The sequence below is a fragment of the Schistocerca americana genome, chromosome 3, assembly GCF_021461395.2.
Source record: "Schistocerca americana isolate TAMUIC-IGC-003095 chromosome 3, iqSchAmer2.1, whole genome shotgun sequence".
NCBI lineage: Eukaryota > Metazoa > Arthropoda > Insecta > Orthoptera > Acrididae > Schistocerca > Schistocerca americana.
This window is the reverse complement of record NC_060121.1, coordinates 969,873,913-969,896,816: the sequence shown is the minus strand read 5'-3', so window position 1 is coordinate 969,896,816 and position 22,904 is coordinate 969,873,913. Positions and strand designations below refer to the sequence as shown.

The 22,904-nt window shown below is 43.8% G+C and overlaps 1 long non-coding RNA gene and 1 other non-coding gene across 2 annotated transcripts in view; both read left to right on the top strand.

The window, feature by feature from the left end:
- LOC124607110 overlaps positions 1 to 22,904 on the top strand; it is a 463,292-nt gene that overhangs the window by 233,220 nt on the left and 207,168 nt on the right. The gene's annotated exons all lie outside the window — the stretch shown is intronic.
- Trnal-caa lies at positions 5,693 to 5,767 on the top strand. Its single transcript has one exon. It is a non-coding gene; the product is annotated as a tRNA-Leu (tRNA).

The window sequence follows — 22,904 nt, the reverse complement described above, 5'->3', positions numbered from 1 at the left end:
TAAAATTCGAAACTTTTTGGACAGGCAGTGTATGCTCAGCGGTTTCAGCTCCTTGTAAACTCGCCGTTTTCCCGTTTTGGCTACTCGATCGCGCAGAAAATTTTGCACAACAGCTAGCGCGTAAGGTTGGAGTTATCAAGACTAGTTCGCGTTTTGTGCAGTTGTGACACTAGAATTTACAAATGCGAAGTGTGGTAACACGCTGTACGTTTACGACCGACAAGCTGACGACCAATGCACTGAATATACGGAAACTTGAGGAAAATAACAGTGGTGCGTTCCAAAATGAAAAATATCCCATGAAATGGTGTTTTAGACGTCATGTGGCACACTGCGTCTCTATGACTCTCTTTGCATTGTCTACGTTGTATGGGATATAATAACCATTGCGCTAAATGCTACCGCACAGGAATGTAAGAAGATAATGGAGGAGAAAGAGCTGCTAATCCGCCCCGTGCTTCAGAAGGCGACAAACCAAAGCGCCAAGGGTACCGTTGTAACAAAATTTTTCTCTCACCTCTGCATGGTTTCCAGCGCATCTAAAGAATGTACGCTGTAACGCTCCAAAACCACTGGGCTTCAACTAATCAAGCAATGTCTACATCTACTTACCTCCTTTGCAAACTTCTATGAAGTACAGTAGCGGCAGAGGGAACTTGATATTGTACCACGTTTTTTGCTTTCCTCCACCGTTACATTCGGATACGCAATGCGGAAAGAATGATTGCCTAAATGCGTGTATGTGCGCGCTGTTGTTAGTGTACTCCTAGTCTTCGTGATCCTTCGGGAGCGATGCATAGGATCTTGGAGAGTAGTTGTAGATGCTTCTCTTGATACTGGTTTTTGATACATTTATAAGTAAGTTTTCCCGGCACGGTTCGCGTCTACCTTCGAATCGTTATCCGTTCCAGCTATACAGCAACTGGATGTCCCACGTAAGTTGGCTAAGCACCTGGCTGTCATTGTTTAGATAAGTTCAGTATCCCAAAAGAGTCCTATCTGGGTGGGTGCCTCAAACTTGAGCTGCATTCTAGGATAGTTTACAGAAATATTTTGTAAGCAATCTCCTTTGTAGATAATCTGTTTGTATACCTATAAATTATTGCACGCAAGTATTTGAGTTGACTGATTGCAGTTTGTGACTCATTGACGTTTTTCGTTTTGTGAAATGGTTAATTTTACATTTTTTATCACTTAAAGCATGTTGCCAATCTTCGCATCACTTTCATTTCTCATTAGCATCTGCGTGGATATTTGTGCAGATTCCTTCAGTTTTACTGAAATACAGATAACTGCGTCATATGCAGAAGCCCTGAGTTGACTACTAATATCGGCTGCCAGGTCAGCACATGCTCTATCCAGAACAGACTCAGAAGTCAACATTTGCTTGAAAAAAATATTCCGATTACTTTGCAGATTACATTTGTCAGTCAGTCGTAAAATGCATAAAAGCAGGGCAAGCCATACAATCTGATGTGCATAATTAATGCAATTGTAGATGAGCAGTCGCAACAAGTTAAAAGGGACATGTTACAGCTTTTAGGACTACATCTACATGGATACTCTGCAAATCACATTTAAGTGCCCGGCAGAGGGTTCATCGAACCACCTTCACAATTCTCGATTATTGAAATCTCGTATAGCGCACGGAAAGAACGAACGCCTATGTCTTTCCGTACGAGCTCTGATTTCGCTTATTTTATCGTGGTGATCGTTTCTCCCTATGTAGGTCGGTGTCAACAAAATACTTTTGCATTCGGAGGAGAAAGATGGAGATTGGAACTTCGTGAGAAGATTCCGTCGCAACGAAAAATGATGTCCAGCCCAAATCCTGTATCATTTCTGTGACACTCTCTCCCATATTTCGCGATAATAGAAAAAGTGCTGCCCTTCTTTGAACTTTTTCGATGTACTCCATCAGTCCTATCTGGTAAGGCTCCCAGACCGCGCAGCAGTATTCTGAGGACGGACAAACGTAGTGTAGGTAGTCTCCTTAGCACATCTGTCACATTTTCTAAGTGTCCTGCCAATAAAACGAAGTCTTTGGTTAGGTTTCCCCACAACATTTTCTATGTGTTCCTTCCAATTTACGTTGCTCCTAATTGTAATAACTAGGTATTTGGGTGAATTTGCGGCTTTTAAATTAGACTGATTTATCGTGTAACCGTAGTTTGAGTTCCTTTTAGCACTCATGTGGATGACTTCACACTTTTCGTTATTGAGGGTCAACTGCCACTTTTCGCACCATTCAGATATCTTCTCTAAATCGTTTAGCAGTTTGTTTTGATCTTCTGATGACTTTATTAGCCTAAAGTATTGCGCCACTGACAATCATATATAATATTTTACAGAAATAAAACGTAATACCCCGAATATTACACATAGGTGGCAAAACCTGTTTGTGTGAAGTGTATAAAAAATGCAGAGGGCGGAAGTAAACTAATTCACATACGTAGGAAACGGCAGCGGGAGCTTCCAACCTCGGAAAGACGTACGAATGGACCTCAAAAATTAAGTTCCACATTATTATGGAAAGCTAAGTAATTCTCCGGAATACTCCACTACACTTTAAAGTTGCACATATACACGACACTATTTTTGAACGAAGTCACCAATCTCTGTAAACAACGGTCTGATCTTTCTACCAGTTCAATTTCTTTCAGTAAAAATTCACTCCTTGGTCACGTAGCAAGTCGAGAAACGCCTTCGTAGTGGGTATAACTGCAGTTGTTGCGAATCGTTTCCTCGATTGTCGGTGCTCTGTCGTCTTTGGCGGATGTCGATGGCCATTGTCCACGTGCGTGCGGGCCTCGGTCAAATTGTTGCCACCACTTCACTGCGGCTAGCGATGACATTGTATTTGGTGCGTATACCGCCAGAATTTCACGGTGAATCTGTGTGCAATTTAAATATTTTGTTTGCCCACAAGAACCATTCTGTCCCGCGTTTTTCAGCATTTCAAATGCGTTTGCAGTTGCCGTGCCATTTCACTCTCGGACTGTGACGCACCCGCTATCCACATCGCACCAGAGCTGTCTGTGTAGCAAACCGCGGACGAGCGCCCTCTTCTATGCACCACTCTTGTTACGCAATGGCGTTAGCGTGGGACAACATGTGTAACTTACACTGCTGGCCATTAAAATTGCTACACCACGAAGATGACGTGCTACAGACGCGAAATTTAACCGACAGGAAGAAGATGCTGTGATATGCAAATGATTAGCTTTTCAGAGCATTCACACAAGGTTGGCGTCGGTGGCGACACCTACCACGTGCTGACATGAGGAAAGTTTCCGGCGTTGCCTGGTGAAACGTTGTTGTGATGCCTCGTGTAAGGAGGAGAAATGCGTACCATCACGTTTCCGAATTTGATAAAGGTCGGATTGTAGCCTATCGCGATTGCGGTTTATCGTATCGCGACATTGCTGCTCGCGTTGGTCGAGATCCAATGACTGTTAGCAGAATATGGAATCGGTGGGTTCAGGAGGGTCATACGGAACGCCGTGCTGGATCCCAACGGCCTCGTATCACTAGCAGTCGAGATGACAGGCATCTCATCCGCATGGCTGTAACGGATCGTGCAGCCACGTCTCGATCCCTGAGTCAACAGATGGAGACGTTTGCAAGACAACAACCATCTGCACGAACAGTTCGACGACGTTTGCAGCAGCACGGACTATCAGCTCGGAGACCGTGGCTGCGGTTACCCTTGACGCTGCATCACAGACAGGAGCGCCTGCGATGGTGTACTCAACGACGAACCTGGTTGCACGAATGGCAAAACGTCATTTTTTTCGGATGAATCTAGGTTCTTTTTACAGCATCATGATGGTCGCATCTGTGTTTAGCGGCATCGCGGTGACCGCACATTGGAAGCGTGTATTCGTCATCGCCATACTGGCGTATCACCCGGCGTGCTGGTATGGGGTGCCATTGGTTACACGTCTAGGTCACCTCTTGTTCGCATTGACGGCATTTTGAGCGGTGGACGTTACATTTGAGATGTGTTACTACCCGTGGCTCTATCCTTCATTCGATCCCTGCGAAACCCTACATTTCAGCAGGATAACGCACGACTGGATGTTGCAGGTCCTGTACGGGCCTTTCTAGACACAGAAACTGTTCGACTGCTGTCCTGGCCAGCACATTCTCCAGATCTCTCACCAATTGAAAACGTCTGGTCAATAGTGGCCGAGCAACTGGCTCGTCACAATACGCCAGTCACTACTCTTGATGAAGTGTGGTATCGTGTTGAAGCTGCATGGGCAGCTGTACCTTTACACGCCATCGAATCTCTGTCCGACTCCATGCCTAGGCGTATCAAGGCCGTTATTACGGCCAGAGGTGGTTGTTCTGGGTACTGATTTCTCAGGATCTATGCACCCAAATTGCGTGAAAATGTAATCACATGTCATTTCTAGTATAATATATTTGTCGAATGAATACCCGTTTATCATCTGCATTTCTTCTTGGTGCAGCAATTTTAATGGCCAGTAGAGTAGTTTTTTAAGTCCTGTCGTATGTACGGTAAGCTGTTTACACTTTCTTGCTGTCCTGTGCCAAGCATTAGTGAACCGATAATTCGGAGCTCTTTTTTTTTTTTAGATCGGAGGAAGGAACTGTGAGTGTGGTGGGCGCTATGAGTGCGGCCGCTCGCGTGATAAGGCGCAGTTAGGTCCTGTTGGTAGCCGCGCCCAGCAGCGTGTCAGGGCAGAACGGACGGTGGACGTATCTGGTGCTCCATCTGTGGGGCGAGTCTCCGCTACAAAAGGCAGGCCGCTCGAAACCGCCCTCGCTGCAGCACCGCGGGGTCCAGCTGTGGAAGTAATTTCCCGGTAACCACGTATATATCTGTTGAGAGAGCGTCGTGGACAGTGATGTCTGTACTACCTTGATGTGGAACTCTGGTTTTGGAGACTGAACTGCGCTGCGCCAACGGATTCCTGTCGTCCGTATTGCCCACCATATTCCAGTTACACGAAACGTAGCGAAGGGTCTTCGCGTGATCGAGTATACCTAGTGGATACCGTCGCATGCTCCGTGGGGCTGTTCTGGCACAGGATGGCTCAGAGACGGGGGAAATTTTTAACGTTAGTGGTGTCAGTACCGGTATACTGTATTGCCGGCAGTCGATCGGGGACGATGTGTAGTGGGTGCTTAATTTTGAAGAAACTAGTTCACCCTTGAAACCTCCAGGCGGTGTTCGAACGGTACGTACTCAACAGAAAATTGCAGCTGTTAGAGTTTCCTTCGAGAAGAGCCCTAAATGCTCCTAGATGCTCCGTTCGACAGCATCGATCTCCGTCAAAGACTGAGGGATTAAGCTTACAAAGAATACTACAAGAATTGAAGTTCCACCCGTATAAGTTACAGATTGTGCAGCAGTTAAATCCACGACGCCCCTTATCACGTAAGGAGCGAAGGACTAAAATCAACGAGGATGCCAATATCCTTGAACTGATGTCATATGAAGCACGCTTTCACCTTATCTGATACGTTAACAAACAGAACTTCCGTTGACACTCCCTGGCAGATTAAAACTGTATGCCGGACCGAGACTCGAACTCGGGACCTTTTCCTTTCTTTCAGGAGTGCTAGTTCTGCAACGTTCGCAGGAGAGCTTCTGTAAAGTTTGGTAGGTAGGAGACGAGGTACTGGCAGAACTAAAGCTGTGAGGACGGGGCGTGAGTCGTGCTTGGGTAGCTCAGTTGGTAGAGCACTTGCCCGCAAAAGGCAAAGGTCCCGAGTTCGAGTCTCGGTCCGGCAGTTTTAATCTGCCAGGAAGTTTCATATCAGCGCACACTCAGTTACTGAACACAGGAAAAGCGTCTAGAGTTTCAAGAGCGTCCATTACATAGCGACAAGGTTACAGTATGGTGCGCTCCGTCCTATCGTGGTGCCATTGGCTCTTACGTTTTTGAACATCAGGATGGCACTGCAGCAACTACGACACCCACTCGGTATTTTGATATGCCTGAAACATTATTAGGATGGAGCCTCGATGCAACCCGTTCGCTATTCGCCAAATTTTTGAAAGGTTCGTCATTTGACGTAAAGGTGACATCCCGTGACGTGTGAGATCCCCCTGATCTTAGTGTGCTCGATTTCTGCATGCGGGAACATATTAAAACCAATGTCTATTGCTCAAGTCCTACAACTATACACGAACAAGACGAAATTTCTGCAGTTCCCGGAGACAAGCTACACCGAGAATTACGGAGTTTCCATAACATGTTTTTAGATGATTAACATCGAACGGAGCACTTCTTTCCGATGTCATCTTCAAGAAGCAAAGAGGTGGTTCAAATGGTTCTGAGCACTATGGGACTTAACTTCTGAGGTCATCAGTGCCCCAGAACTTAGAACTACTTAAACCTAACTAACCTAAGGACATCAGACATCCATGCCCGAGGCAGCATTCGAACCTGCGACCGTAGAGGTCGCACGGTTCCAGACTGTAGCGCCTAGAACCGCTCGGCCACCCGGGCCGGCAGCAAAGAGATAATTTGTACTAAAAACGTAAATGACATATTGTGTGATGCACTTTCCTCAATGAAAATGTTTTTCCTTCTTGCAAGTTAACGTTACTTCCCATTTTCTTGCGCCACTTGTGTATAGAAAAGTGACAACGCTAGAAAATGCCAACGAAATGGAAGAAAACCTAAGAGAATCGACGCTTTTGCTGGAATTTGCAGTTGACTCTAAACAAAAATAAATGTAATTTAATGCACATAAGCTGGCTGACAGATCCGTTATTGTATGATTACAAGACTGCCGAAAACTCACTGCAAGCACCCACATCCAATATCTGGCGGTATGCTTATGGAGTGATTTAAAGTGGAACGGCCTTATAATAATAGGAAAGGCAGATGCCATACAGGTATTCATCGGATGAATCCCCAGGAAAGGTAGTCCACCTGCGATGCAGGTATCTTATCGACCTCTCGTTCGAGCTGTACTTTTAGTACTACTCCTTAGTCTAGGAACTATATCAGGTAGGATTTGTAAAAAACATATAAAAGATCCAAAGAAGAAAGCGCGTTTCGTTACAGATTTGTTTAGTAAAAGCGGAAGTGTCACGGACATGATCATTCAACTCCAGTGGGACACGCTACAAGAAACAGGTTCTGCATCACGATGTGGCTTACTCTTTTCTTGCGAGAGCGTACGTTTCTGGGAAGAGTCAACCAATTTGTTGCTACCTCCTACGTGTATCTCGCAGAGAGACGATGCGGGTCACACAGAAGCTTATGAATTTTCCCGCGCAGTGAACATGAATGGGGGTGGGGGGGAGGGGGGGCTGACGGTGATACACAGAGCAATAACCTCCTCACACAGTAAGGTGGCTCGAGGTTTATAACTGTATTTTTAGTTATAAACGCTATCTCGTTAAATGTAACAGTAACCGAAGCAGGGAGCTGCGAGATTAACACAAAATTGCAAGGATTTGGCCGCTACGCAGCCAGAATAATTTCCTCCTCGACATAAAGCTAAGAAACAGTGATACGGATGGTATAAGTAGTTGTACCGTATTTGTGAATATTGCTCGTATCTTCAGCTTGAACTCGGTGTTCTAAGGAAACAGACATGCGCTGAGGTACAAACAAATGTATTTTAGGCATCCGCGTCCAGTTTCACATATTCCCTGTTGTACGCAGCACGTTGTAAACGCATTTGCCAAATGTGTATTTAATTCATCTTGGCCTTTACGAATTTTATTCTCATAATACTACACCCTTCTGTATTAGGTCCCTGTGGGATGAAAAACAAATTGCAGTCGCCTTCGTCGTAATTTTAACAGACATACCTGGCTGAAGAGAGTGCAGTTCTTTCAGTATTGGGACACCATTTGTGAGTGTGGGTTACAAGACGAGATTAATAATAAATGCGCTCCAAGTCAAATTTATAAAGGCTGATTTTGCTACATGGGGAGAAGCTGCAAGAAACGATCTCTGGGAGGATGAGGAGCGAAAAAGGTCTTGTGGACAAATACCCAGAAATGTGTTCCAAGGGAGATACACGCACTTGAAGGTGTAGATTAAACATGTTTCGCGTCGACCGCGGTGTCAGCACCAGGCAGATGGCCCGGAGTCATTGGATAAGCCAGGTGACAGTGTGAAACATTACGACGGTAATCGCATCTATCGGTATTGTGTGTGTGCAGGCCTTATTACCCACTGTCTTCACAGAGACTGTTTTGTCGATGATTCGTCGCACAGGCCACCGCGGTTCTGGATTTCTGTCATTCACCGTTTTCATGGATGAGACTAACCCGTACGAAGGGCGTTAATGTCAACCTCCACAACACCCAGTCGCGGAATACGGAGTGTCCCCATGGTATAGTGACAGTGAACCGTCAGCCTCAATATATGGGCGGGTATTATTGGCGACCGTCTCGTGGGACCAGTCATCCTTTCGCAACACCTCACAGGAAGGCATATCTCCACTTCCTACACGTGTCCCTGCCTCCCGCGCTGTACGAAAGGTAATGTTCCATGGCTACTGTACGACGGTGCTGCCCTCTTCAATGTGGAGCTAAAACACGTACGAACAAGACATTCTCACTTTAATGGTGCTTTGTCATTGGAACACGTGCTATCAAAGGTCTTTTACTTCCATCTTCAAGTGGTTGTACTCGCATTGAAAAGCATTTCCTACCATCTTTGATGCAGAATTGTCTGCGATCTTGCGGGCACTGGAGCAGATGAGACTTTCTTCCTCTCCTAAATTTCTTGTCTGTTCCGATTCACTCAGTGCCATTCACTCATTGCAGCGTTTGTATGCGGCAGACAAAATTGTCCAGACCATCCAGGATGCCCTCCTCCGACTACAGCGACTGGGGAAGGCTGTAGCTTTCTGCTGGGTTCCGGGGCATGTCGGCATTGCTGGGAATGAAAGGGCAGATCTCACAGCCAAGGAGGCGTGTCTCGACCCACAAGTATCTCAGTGTGCTATCCCCTTGCACGCACTCACCTCGCTGTTGAGCTCACGGGTCATGAGTCGGTGGGACGATGAGTGGCTGGAAGTGACTGACAATAAGCTCCCTATAGTCAAGCCCACAACGCGTGTGTGGTGTACTTCCTTCCAGCCCCATCGACGGGACGAGGTTCTCCTCACTCGCTTCGGATAGGCCACAGCCCTATGAGGCATGGCTTCCTGCTCCGGCGAGAGGACCCTCCAATGTGTGGTGCTTGCGGCGTCCAGGTCACTGTGCGCCACGTTTCATTGGACTGCGTTTTATTTTCTGACCAGCGGGCCGCGGCTGACTTGCCAGCGGACCTGCCATCCCTTTTAGGCAACACTCGGACGAATGTGCTTAAAGTTTTAAAGTTCTGTGCCCTGTCAAATGTTTTTACAAAGATTTTAGGGAGAGGATCTTAATTTGCTCACTGTGTGACAAGCTCGCCCATATTTTATCATATTTTATGTAACTGGCCAGCCAATGACAATTTCCTGTGGCATTCTCGTTGCTATGTTTTCCAATTCTTTCGGTTTTACTTTCTTATGTAGCATTTTCCTTCTTTTCCTGCTTTCTTTGAGTGTGTGCTTTAGTTTTCTTAGGTCTGTCCACATTCGTTCCTTTTAACGTGTGTCAGGACGCTGATGACCTCGATGTTGAGCGCCCATAAGCCCCAACACACACACACACACACACACACACACACACACACACACACACACACACACACACACACCATCTATTCACATCCTCCTTAATCTCTCAAGGTTCGTTCTCTTGCGGTTTGTACTCATTTAGCAAAACTATTCTGTACGTTATATTTACTGAGCACAGTGCGCTTCTAATGCTGCCGGCTGGTGAAATTTCATTGTTGTTAAAGCTAGATGCGAAATTAATTTTGAGGAACTAACGAACATGTACACACTCGCATCTTATGTTGAAGTCCCAAGCGTCGTAAAGCATTGATTCACATATTAAATAACATGTGAATGAACTTAATCTGTACTCTGAGGCATCCGCAAGTTGTTTGTGCGTGGAACTTCTGCCTTCATTACAAAGTAAACGATTCATGAAAGACGATTGCTTTTATATTAATACAAGACACCCGTTATTTGTACAGTGTTTTTTTTCCCCCTATCGTTTCGGCCTGCTATAGACGACGAAGATTTTTTTCTCTTCCCTGATCGTGTTTTCCTCATTTGCCAGTAGATTTTCATTTTGGCTAACTGTGCTTCTTTTCTCTGTTTTGACCATCTGCAGGCAGGACGTGGGACTGGCGTAGTAAGCGAAATAAGGTTTTTAGTAATTTTAAGTTTTTCTCTTAAAACTTCTCGATCCTGAATGTCATCAATTGAAATTTCACCTTCCTGTAAATCCTTTTTAATTTGGCTTGCCCATTTTGAATACGATTTCGTTTTTGAAATTGATAGGGCCAAGGATTTTCCTCAAAATTTTCCGGTCTTTTATTTCAAGATCTCGTAGTGTTCCTTTCTTCGTCATGTTTAAACATTCTGATGCATACAAAGCTGACGGGTTAATTACGGTGTTATAATGACAAAGTTTTAGGTTTAAAGATATGCTTTTGCTTTTGTATAAGTCTTTGCAGAGATGAAAAGCACCTTCTAGTTTAGAACACCTACTTTCTACAGCTGCATTTTCTAAAGTGTCAGGTGTAATTATTTCTTCAAGATATTTAAATTTCTTCGACTGCTTGATTTTCTCTTGTTGTATTTCAATATGAGGCGGACCGTGTTTGATGTTTGTCCCTTTCTAATTGGAAACAATCCTGTTGGAAGAATATCCGCACTTGAGCATTTATAGCAGACATTATAGCAGAGGTTAAAACAGAGGTTGAAAAAACCGCTTCAGTTTTAAATTTCTTTTATCATCATACGACCGGTTTCGGGCTGTTATAAGCCGAGCTACGACACCTGAAGATGGGCTTATAACAGCCCGAAACCGGTCGTATGATAATAAAAGTAAGTTAAAACTGAAGCGGTTTTTCAACCGCTACTTTCTAATTGGGGTAAAATTTCACACATAGCCAATGTTTTGGGTACGTGGTGAAAGCTTGATGAGGCACCCCAATATGGTACGAGGAGGATTGTCGAGAAGGCCCGTAGCTTGCCCTCCGAGGTCACCTGAAGTAAATTCTCTACATTTTTCTCTATGGACTCATATCAAAAAGTGAAGTGTACAGTACTTCCGTTGATACGTTTGAAAAACTGGAGCAGCGACTTGAACAATGTTGTTACGACTTACGACAACATCATTCTCCGCTTCCTCATGTTAGTAACAATGTCTTCTGTATGTTCGTATAATTCACAGTTGTGTCTTCGGCGGAATTCTCTGTTTTCTTTGATGTCGTTGTTGTTGTTGTGGTCTTCAGTCCTGAGACTGGTTTGATGCAGCTCTCCATGCTACTCTATCCTGTGCAAGCTTCTTCATCTCCAAGTACCTACTGCAACCTACATCCTTCTGAATCTGCTTAGTGTATTCATCTCTTGGTCTGCCTCTACGATTTTTACCCTCCACGCTGCCCTCCAATGCTAAATTTGTGATCCCTTGATGCCTCAAAACATGTCCTAACAACCGATCCCTTCTTCTAGTCAAGTTGTGCCACAAACTTCTCTTCTCCCCAATCCTATTCAATACCTCCTCATTAGTTACGTGATCTACCCACCTTATCTTCAGCATTCTTCTGTAGCACCACATTTCGAAAGCTTCTATTCTCTTCTTGTCCAAACTAGTTATCGTCCATGTTTCACTTCCATACATGGCTACGCTCCATACAAATACTTTCAGAAACGACTTCCTGACACTTAAGTCTATACTCGATGTTAACAAATTTCTCTTCTTCAGAAACGCTTTCCTTGCCATTGCCAGTCTACATTTTATATCCTCTCTACTTCGACCATCAATTATTTTGCTCCCCAAATAGCAAAACTCCTTTACCACTTTAAGTGTCTCATTTCCTAATCTAATTCCCTCAGCATCACCCGATTTAATTTGACTACATTCCATTATCCTCGTTTTGCTTTTGTTGATGTTCATCTTATATCCTCCTTTCAAGACACTGTCCATTCCGTTCAACTGCTCTTCCAAGTCCTTTGCTGTCTCTGACAGAATTTCAATGTCATCGGCGAACCTCAAAGTTTTTACTTCTTCTCGATGAATTTTAATACCTACTCCGAATTTTTCTTTTGTTTCCTTTACTGCTTGCTCAATATACAGATTGAATAACGTCGGGGAGAGGCTACAACCCTGTCTCACTCCCTTCCCAACCACTGCTTCCCTTTCATGCCCCTCGACTCTTATAACTGCCATCTGGTTTCTGTACAAATTGTAAATAGCCTTTCGCTCCCTGTATTTTACCCCTGCCACCTTCAGAATTTGAAAGAGAGTATTCCAGTTAACATTGTCAAAAGCTTTCTCTAAGTCTACAAATGCTAGAAACGTAGGTTTGCCTTTTCTTAATCTTTTTTCTAAGATAAGTCGTAAGGTTAGTATTGCCTCACGTGTTCCAACATTCTTTGATAGGGCCACGGATTTTTCTCAAAATTTTCCGGTCTTTTATTTCAAGTTGTCGTAGTCTTCCTTTCTTCGTCATGTTTAAACATTCTGATGCATACAAAGCTGACGGTCAAAGTACGGTGTTGTAATGACAAAGTACGGTGTTGACAAAGTATGGTGTTACAATGACAAAGTACCGTGTACAATATTGCAACTTTACCAAGCGATGACATCTTTTCCAGTACTCCGTGTTCCACTGTGCTCCGAAAACGTTGCTGTGGCAAGTTTCAGCATCTTCAGGAAGAGTTGGAACTACTGTTTCTGCACCTGATGACGGTAGTTCGAGTGCGGCCGATCACGTGCATTTCTGTGACGCTTGTCCGCTGCAGTTCCCTCTACCTGTTCCGGGCGTCTTTTCTGGAAGACGAAGGTCGCGAGACGGCCGCCGGCCGGAAACAGCCGGTAATGGGGCCACTTCCGGCGGTCCTGTCAGGCCTTTGTTGAGCGCGGCGTCGGCTGCGGCCTTCGGGAATTCCAGAGAGGAGCGCTGCCCCTGCTCATCGCTGCGAGCCGGCATCCCGCCCAGCACCGGTTCCATCGTCCGTGTGACGTCCACGTTCCCAGCTGCATCGCACCAGTGGCGTAGCGTGAGGGGAGACTTAAGTCTCGCCTGTATTCCTGCTTAAAAAAGATGCAATAGTAATTCATAACCAAAATATGAATAACTTTCTACTAAGAGCTCTAAATGTGAGAAGACATCAGTTTTGTAGCCCGCGCCGCACCCTGAGTATTGGTGTATCTGCCTGCTTGAGACTCGACTGCTCCCAGTCTCTGCCTCCCTTCCCTTACCTGGCTGTGTGCGACTGCGCGCTTTAGTGGCTTTCTCGGCTCCCCTCCACTTTCCCTCCTCCACGGAGGCTGATGCGCTGCACTTGCTAAGGCTAGGCGCAAATTGAGAAGCGTATAGCACGTGTGACGTGACACTAGACTACAGCGCGACACGCACGTGCCGCACGGGTCGCGCGGGTGCAGCGCATATTGCGACGCGTACACCGTACTTCGCACGCGCCGACTGGCGAAGCTCTGCGCTGACTGAACCGAAGCGCGCGCAACCTCTTATCTTTCTCAGACGATTTTACAAAAACTATTCTCTGAAAATATATGATTTTTGCCTTACTTGTAGCGTTATATGTGAGCTTCGTGATGAAGCGCCCATCACCTCGCTAATGACCATTCTTATTATGCTGTACACATTTTAGTAAGACACTACGCAAAACTCAAAAAGTTTGCAACGAATATTAGGGATCGCTATGATTTTGCGTTTGGTGCGCATTACACCATATGTTGCTGCGTATGAAATTTAGTTAACATGCTGAATTTTTGTTTAGACTTGGGAGGAGATCTCTATCTGCCTCCGATCTCGAGAAAATGGATCCCGTGTAGCGCGCTCACTTCCGATCTCACGCCCGCGAGAATGAAATACTCGCAACATCTCTCGTATCTCCTAAACTGCTCGAGACATCGAAACGAAAGTTAGGCGAATGGAGGAGAGTGTTTTACCAATTATTAAACACACGGAACTTTCTTTTCTATGGCGATATATCACTACTTACACACCTTTTTTTATTTATTTCACTCCAGTGACTGTAATTTCTTAAGAGTCATCGACAGCTAGCGAAACAAGAGCTTTCTAGTACGAAAATAAACATAAAATTTCTTCTTTTATGTTACTGCAAACCGATACTATGAGGTTTTTCGTAAGCTATTGAGCTCTGTGATTGCCAATTACTTGTTTAATGAGGCCCTCCGTTTCGGAATTCTGTCTCAATAGCTGCTGTGAGATGAGTTTGGCAAATTACATTGTGACAAAGGAAGTACAATTAAACCAGTCACCAAGAGAAATGTGGCCTTTACTCATAAATGGTGATGCTTCTTCGAATGAGAAAAGGTTAACAACTCACACAAAAACAGATTGGCAATTCTGTTGGAATTTTGGTGGACTCCCCGTAACCCATCGTATTTTTAACACTGAGCGACTGGAATGGAAAATTACCAAAGGATTTTATTCCTTCTCTTGATCTGAGCAGTATTAAAATAATGACGAGCGTTCCTTCAGGCGGAATGATAGGCACATGCCAGATACTGTTTACTCACCTAGGGCTTGCCAAACTGACAATGCGTGATCGCGAATAAAATAGTTGTTATTGAGAAAAAAAAAACAATTGATCTGTCGCACAACACAATGGTCAGTGTATTGTCAGCAGCGAAGGATAATGCGCGCGACAGGAATGCACAAGTTAGCCATGTGTGCCTTGTGAGTTGCAGTTCGAAAAACATTGCCATGAAAGTACATCTGCCTTTGTCAGGAGCACATTTCAACAAATTAAAGACCGAGCGAGGTGGCGCAGTGGTTAGACACTGGACTCGCATTCGGGAGGACGACGGTTCAATCCCGCGTCCGGCCATCCTGATTTAGGTTTTCCGTGATTTCCCTAAATCGCTCCAGGGAAATGCCGGGATGGTTCCTTTCAAAGGGCACGGCCGACTTCCTTCCCCGTCCTTCCATAATCCGATGAGACCGATAACCTCGCTGTTTGGTCTCCTTCCCCAAAACCAACCAACCAACAAACAAATTAAATATATCTATTAGGATATTCCTACTTTCGTAATAATACCGACCATTTTCTTCATTTGTCTTACCTGCTGTTGTATAATTAGTTTATTAATGCTGATAATGTCCATGCAACAATTGAAATGCTTTTTCTCATCACGGCGAACCAACTAAAACATTGTTATTTGTGACTGCTTTTCGACTGTTTCTAGCTTGCAGTGGAAATATGTTGCTCACATGCATGTAGTACAGTGTGTCGTATTACATTATTACACACATATCAGAGTAATCACAGTGAAACTTCTATACTTCAGATCTTGGACGCTTTTTACCACAAGAACAAAGGGATCACACCTGTGGAGATTATCCCTTTCTAAATTTTTGTAACAGATCGTACAGATACGCCAGCTTACTAGGCAGCGAGAATATAACCTTGCTTTACTTTCCTGCCTTGATTATTAATCACATGATTTTATAATATTCCTTGCTTCCTTATTCACTACCCTCTGTCCCTTCTTGCGATCTGAAAACATCGCGGAGGCATAGTATACAATTCCAGCGGCCAATGGCTCATCAGTTACTGAAGTATACATTTTTCTTGACAGAAGAAAAACAAAACAAAGCTGTGCACATATAAATAACAGAAAAGTATAACGAAGAAAGCTGGAGCGTTTAAATGGCGAAAAACGAAACACTACCCAGTAGCAGCACTCCGTCTTCAGGCCACAAGTGGCCCATCGGGACCATCCGACCGCCGTATCATCCCCAGTTGAGGATGCGGATAGGAGGGACGTGTGGTCAGCACACCGCTCTCCCGGTCGTTATGATGGGTTTCTTTGACCGGACCCGCTACTATTAGGTCGAAACACTACCCAAAGGCAATAAAATTCAGTACACAGTAAGGCAAAATTTATCGTATTGGCAATACTACCATGCTGATATGCGCCGTTCCGATGTGAGCATATGGCCGCGCTACTTTTCCGCTCCCCGCCTCATATTTCCCACGGTGCTAGCGAGGCAAGCGCGACGCGCGGCGCGAGAAACTGTGCCTCAACCACAACGCCGCGCGACCTGGCGCAGGCGCGTGTCGCGTCCCGGTCGCGTCGCGTCGCAATTTGCGCGGTCCCATTTGAACCTGTGATGTTAACAAAAACGCGCGCTGCGCTGCGTCGCGACACACGCGCTATACGCGTCTCAATTTGCGCCTAGCCTAACAGGTATCGAGACTAGTCTCTGCCGCTTCTGTACTGGCCTTTAACACGGAAGTGAACAGTAGCGCGGTTTGTGTTCGTAGTCATTCTTGTGTGATTTTAGCGCATATTTTCGTCGTGTCGCCAACATGAGTGAGCCAGCAACTTGAACACCTTATACAATTTTTATTAAAAACGCCTTTTTCTACATTAACGAACGAAAAAAGTCAGAGTTGAAGGACAAACGACCTATTCCTATAGTCAGTGTAGTTTTAAGTGAATCCAAACAAAAACGCACTTTTCAGGCAGCCTGGTACGAAAAGTATACTTGGCTGACTGCGAATGCAGTTAATAACAGATTACATTATATGTCTTCTGTTCGGTGGTGAAAAGGAATGGTGCAGTGAGGGCATTTGTACAATAAAGAACTTTGACAGGATTGCACTAAAGCATCAGATATCAAAACGTCACCTGCAGAACAAAGAATCATTTCAGTTATTGGGCAAAAGTAGAATTGAGCACGCCCTTTCTGAAGCCGCTCGTCTGACGGCAAGAAAATAAAATGAACAAGTTGCATCCTACAGGAGAGCACTGGATCGTCTTATTCAGGCAATTGTATTTATTTGTGAACAAGAACTAGCCTTTTGCGGCCATCGAGAAGACGAATCCTCTGGCAACCACGGCAACTATCTGGAATTGTTGGATTTACTAGCTCAAGGAGAGCAGTTAATCCGAGACCATCTTCAACCTTTAACCTTCCGTCGGGCGCGGCTGTTCAAATTGATACACCTCGAAGTTTACTGTAAATTCTTTGTCAACGAGTGGCAGCTAGCCTTTTCCGAACGCTTGTCATTGTTGTGTGCTTCAGTGTCGATACGACTGCTCTGTTGTCGATATATGTGCTGATTGATCAGTTTGATAAACCTCGCCCGATCGTGTTGCATTTCAACAATTGATTTCTTTGGTTATCAACATAACTTAGTAAGTAGTACAACAAGTGTAATGCACTTCCTTTCTTTTTGGACCGTTTAATCGTCAGTTAAGAATGTTTGAGTATCAGGTATCAAATTGATACCTGCGCCTGACTGCGTTATTTTATAGGAATTTTATCATTTTAGGTGTGAGACACTTGATCATGGCAGGCTACAGTAAGACGTACAACCTCCTTGACGCAAAAAATGTTGCATAAATACAAAAAATGTTGTTCAAAGAGGATAATGATGAAGTTCAAGAGGATTTTGAAGATGAAGTAGACACAGATTGTGATGATGCACTTGAAGTTCGGCAGGAAGATTCAGAAACAGAGGAAAACGACAGTGAAAACGACGAGGAAGTACTTGCAGAAAGCCAGCATTATTATACTGGAGGGGACAAAGAGACAAAAAGGGAATAAAGTTCCACCACCGCAGAGAGTACGTTTCAGGGCCCGCAATATTATTCGAAAGCTTCCTCGTCCTATAGGTGCGGCGAAAGCATTGAGAACGCCTTTGGAATGTTGGAATTGCCTCATAGTTGGCGACATTTTGTCGATTATAGTTCTGTATACCAATCAGTATATTGAGAGCATCAAAGCTTCTTTTGAGCGAGAGAGAGACGTAAAACCTATAGATATTATTGAATTAAAAGCTTTCATCGGTCGTCTGTCCGCCCCGGTAGCTGAGTGGTCAGCGTGACCTAAGGGCCCGGGTTCGATTCCCGGCTGGGTCGGAGATTTTCTCCGCTCAGGGACTGGGTGTTGTGTTGTCCTAATCATCATCATTTCATCCCCATCGACGCGCAGGTCGCCGAAGTGGCGTCAAATCGAAAGACCTGCACCAGGCGAACGGTCTACCCGACGGGAGGCCCTAGCCACACGACATTTCCATTTCCATTGGTCGTCTGTTTTTGGCTGGTGTTAACAAAAGTAACAGACAAAGCTTAGAAGATCTGTGGGGAAGTGGATGGAATTGAAAAATTTCGTCTCGTTATGAACATAAAACGTTTCAAATTCATCATGCGGTGCCTTAGATTGACAATCGTGTGACTCGCGATGAAAGGAGAAAATTAGACAAGATAACAGCGATTCGGGAAATATTTTCTCCGTTTGTACAGAATTGCCAGAAATCCTACACCCTCGGAGAAAACGTTACAGTAGATGAGAAACTTGAAGGATTCCGTGGAAGGTGCAGTTTCCGCCAATACATACCTAGCAAACCAAACAAATATGGAATGAAGATATATGCTCTTGTGGATTCCCAAGTATTTTATCTCTATAATCTGGAAAAATACGCTGGGCTGCAGCCAGGAGGATTGTACCACGTTAGCAATAAACCTTCAGGTGTTTTTCTGCGACTGTGTGAACCAATTTATCAGTCAGGTCGAAATGCGACAGCAGACAATTGGTTTATTAGTACTGGTTTGATAGAAGAGCTAAGAAGAAAAAAAATCTTTCTTTTGTTGGGACGATGAAGAAAAACAAGCGTGAGATTCCTCTGGAGTTTGCTACCAGTAAAGGCAGGGCTGTCCATAGTTCACTTTTTGGCTTCAAGAAAGGCTGTTCTCCAGTTCCCTACGTTCCTAAAAAGGGGAAGTGTGTTATCTTGGCATCAAGTTTGCATGATGGTAATTCAGTAGATGCTGACACTGGAGAGAAACAGAAGCCATCCATTGTAACATTTTACAATAGCACCAAAGGTGGAGTCGACACTGCAGATAAGTTGACCACGTCGTACAATGTAGCAAGAAATGTGTGCCGTTGACCCATGGTCATATTTTTTGCAATGATCAGTATGAGTGGAATCAATTTACAAGTAATATACTATGGCAACAACGAGAATTTTATCCGAAGAAAAGGATTTCTGAAGCAACTCTCACATGCGTTAGTTCTACCTCACTTGGTTCGTAAATGCTTGGACACCTCAGGAATTCACAGAGATCTTCCGCTGCGGCTACAAGAATATAGGCCAACGTGTGAAGAAGAAGCAGAAGACACAAGCAGAAAAGAACAACAAGGGACTGGGATCTAGTGGAAAAGGTGTAATACCAGCACAGAAAAAAAAGACTGACAAAATATTGTTGCAAAATGTGTCAGAAGCCTATCTGTTTGATACACATTGAACCTTTTTGCTCTGAATGAGGAAAAAATCCGCATTTGTTACCACAGTCAAAAAGTGACGATGAAACAAATGAATGAGTTGTAATGTCATTGTTGTTCTGCTCCAGTGTCATAATAGCCTTTCTGTAAAGATAATTGTCATTTGTAATGTGTTTTATTAGTGAAATATAATAAGGAAACAAATGAAAAAGCTACGTTTTTATCATTTGTTACTAAAGCCCAACATTGACGATAAGAAATCAGAATGATGAATAATTCTACTGCAGTTGTGCTTGTATGTCATCTTTGTCTTTCTTTAAATATATTTGGCACTTATACTATGTTTTGTGAACAGAATTTAATAAATGATCACGTGAATAAACGGTGTGTTCAGTTTGATACACCGCGCCCGACAGAAGGTTAAAGGAACTTCTCCAGATATACAAAATGATGTAATAGAAATGATAACTTCAGCAGTTAATGAGAAAATAAAATCTGAAATTTAGAACTGCAATTTCATTTCGATTCAGGCTGATGAAACATTAGACACGTCATGCAAGAGTCAAAGATTATAATATTCAGGTACTGTATTGCAGACAACATTGAGGAAAGATTCGTTGGATTTTACGATGTTTCTGGAGATAAAACTGCTGAAGGTTTGTCAAACATTATTCATGCAGTATTGAAGGAATGGGATGTGGAAGGAAAAGTGGTTAATTAAACAGATGACGGCGCTTCAGTAATGGAGGGCAGAGAAAGAGGACAACAATTGGTGAAGCAGTTCTGTCTCCTTGCGCTGTTTATTCATTGTTACACACACCACCTGAATTTTGTATTGTTACGTGCCTCCAAAATCATAGACAAGTACGCATGTTTGTAAGTGATAGTACTAAATTCCATTAGTTTTTCAGCAATTCATCAAAACGAACTGTATTGCTAACTGAGAAGGGATTTAAACTGACATACGCGGGCAACAATCGCTGAAACTTTCGTTCCAGGGCAGTTTCAACAATATCGTCGTTTCTCAGAGTTATTGGTGCTTTTAACTATATAATCGATGATACAGACTGTCAATGGGCCCCAGAATCTTTCAGATGTGCTGCGAGAATGAAACGACGAATGGATGATCCTACGTTTGTCTACTTGCTGTGCATCTGCCGAGGGTGCTTTGTTTATGTCGATCATCTCTTTAATATTCTCCAGTCGAAATCTGCTTGCCACAACGAAATAAGAACTGTTTTGAGAAACTTAGGACAATTGAGAACGGAAACATTCGTTGACGAATGCGCTAAATGCAGCTTGTGTTTGAATGGCAACTCATCACCCTGTGACAGTCAAAAGACACCCCTCAGGGCATTAACTTACGAGAAAATGGTTTTGCAAATTGTTGAGATGGGAAGAAGATTTAAAGACTTTATCCCAAATTCAGTTTGTTGAACTTCTGAACGAAAAGTTTTCCCCAAACTATCGAAAAGAATTCCCAAAGTTGAAACTGCTTCAGGTATTAGAACAGTATCCTTTTTACGAACAAGAACAACTTGAGCATGAACTGTGTAACATATACACTAATGAGAAAAAACACTTATCTCCAAGAATCCTCTTAAAGTACATTGTCAACAATCATTTAAACTCTGTTTATGAAGAAACAACGAAGTTCCTGCTTTTGGGTTTGACGCTACACGCAATTATAGCAAGCATAGAACGAAGCATGCGTACTCTTAAACGAGTGAAGAATTAAAGAGTTCAATGTCCAACACCCAGCTGTCATGTTCGAGCAGCGCGTTAGCAATAGAAAAGACACTACTTGGAGAGCTATCCAGTGATCAGATCTTTGTAGATCGAGTTACAGACTTATCCGTGTAAAGAAAAGACAGGCGCATTGCACTTGTGTACAAGGAAATATAAAGTGCTTCTTCTCTTGCTGCTGGAGTTCTACAAATTTGTCATCCTTTTTTGAACAAATTATTATTATTATTATTATTATTATTATTATTATTAGTGGCGGTGGTAGTGGTGGTAGTAGTAGTAGTAGCAGTAGCAGCAGTAGTAGTAGTAGTAGTTGCTGTTGTTTTATTTGATGCATTTTGTTTCATTTGTTTAAATTATTGTCCGTTGTACTATTTTGTCTCTCTCTAATAACTGTAGAGTCTCCCGAACCTTTACAGTCACGCTACGCCACTGCATACCACTGTGGTACTTAGCCGCCGTGAACCCCATGTTGGGGCTTCTTAACGTCTCAATAGCTTAGTGAACGTGGTTAAGAATAACTAAAAGTCTCCGTACGCACTGTAATTGATCTTGTCGTCGTGAACCCTTCGGCATCGGTGCTGAAGTTCATTTCTAAATTCTTCACTTAATACTGGTTGTTGAAACTTCGTAAGGAGGCTTACGCGGAATAATAGGGGTCTGTCTTCAAGCGTCCTTCAGTGGGCTTTATCGCGAACCGTGTGAAATCTAGAAAGAACGCATGTTTCTCCGATCTCAGATACATGATTTTAAGTCAGAACTTCTCATATTTTACGTTATTCTGTTGTCAGCCTGTAATGCACCTCTTTCTCCGGGGGACAAATATTGATTATTATCTGTAGTAGTATATTAAATCATCATTTTAAACCAGTGTGGTCTCCCTGGTGTGCCTAGTCGACCACAAGTCCCCGTCACGCTGTTCACTCTAAGAACAGACTACATACAGGGTTGAAGACATAGAGAAAGAAAGGTATCATCACAATTTGAATTCAGAGTAATATAGCTTTCTTACCTTTATTGATCGTTGTTGCACGTTCGTGGTCCAGTGATGAATCTCGCCATCCGCTGTTTGTTAAATCAATTTGAGGTCCAGGGTGTGTATTCTTCTACGTAAGAACTGACACATATTTAAACTTCAAACTTTTATTTTATAAATGCTGATCGTGACGATATTCGATAATTTTCAATGTAACAGCTTTTCCAATACATCATTTCGTTCCCTCTATCCTTGGCCTTATCAAAGCAAGCGTATTGAAAAACGTCTAAACACCAACTGCCCATTGTCTCTACACCCGCCAACCACCGGCTCCTATTCACAGAGCTTACAAACTGTGCAGTACTGCCAACCTTGGTTGTATATCGATATTTTACTCACCGCACGTATACATATATGAAAATGGTTCTGAGCACTATGGGACTTAACATCTATGGTCATCAGTCCCCTAGAACTTAAAACTACTTTAACCTAACTAACCTAAGGACATCACACAACACCAAGTCATCACGAGGCAGAGAAAATCCCTGACCCCGCCGGGAATCGAACCCGGGCGCGGGAAGCGAGTACGCTACCACACGACCACGAGCTGCGGAAATACATATATGAAAAACATAGTAGCGGGCCAGTGTGGCCGTGCTGTTCTAGGCGCTTCAGTCTGGAACCGCATGACCGCTACGGTCGCAGGTTCGAATCCTGCCTCGGGCATGGATGTGTGTGATGTCCTTAGGTTAGTTAGGTTTAAGTAGTTCTAAGTTCTAGGGGACTGATGACCATAGATGTTAAGTCCCATAGTGCTCAGAGCCAGCCAAAAACAT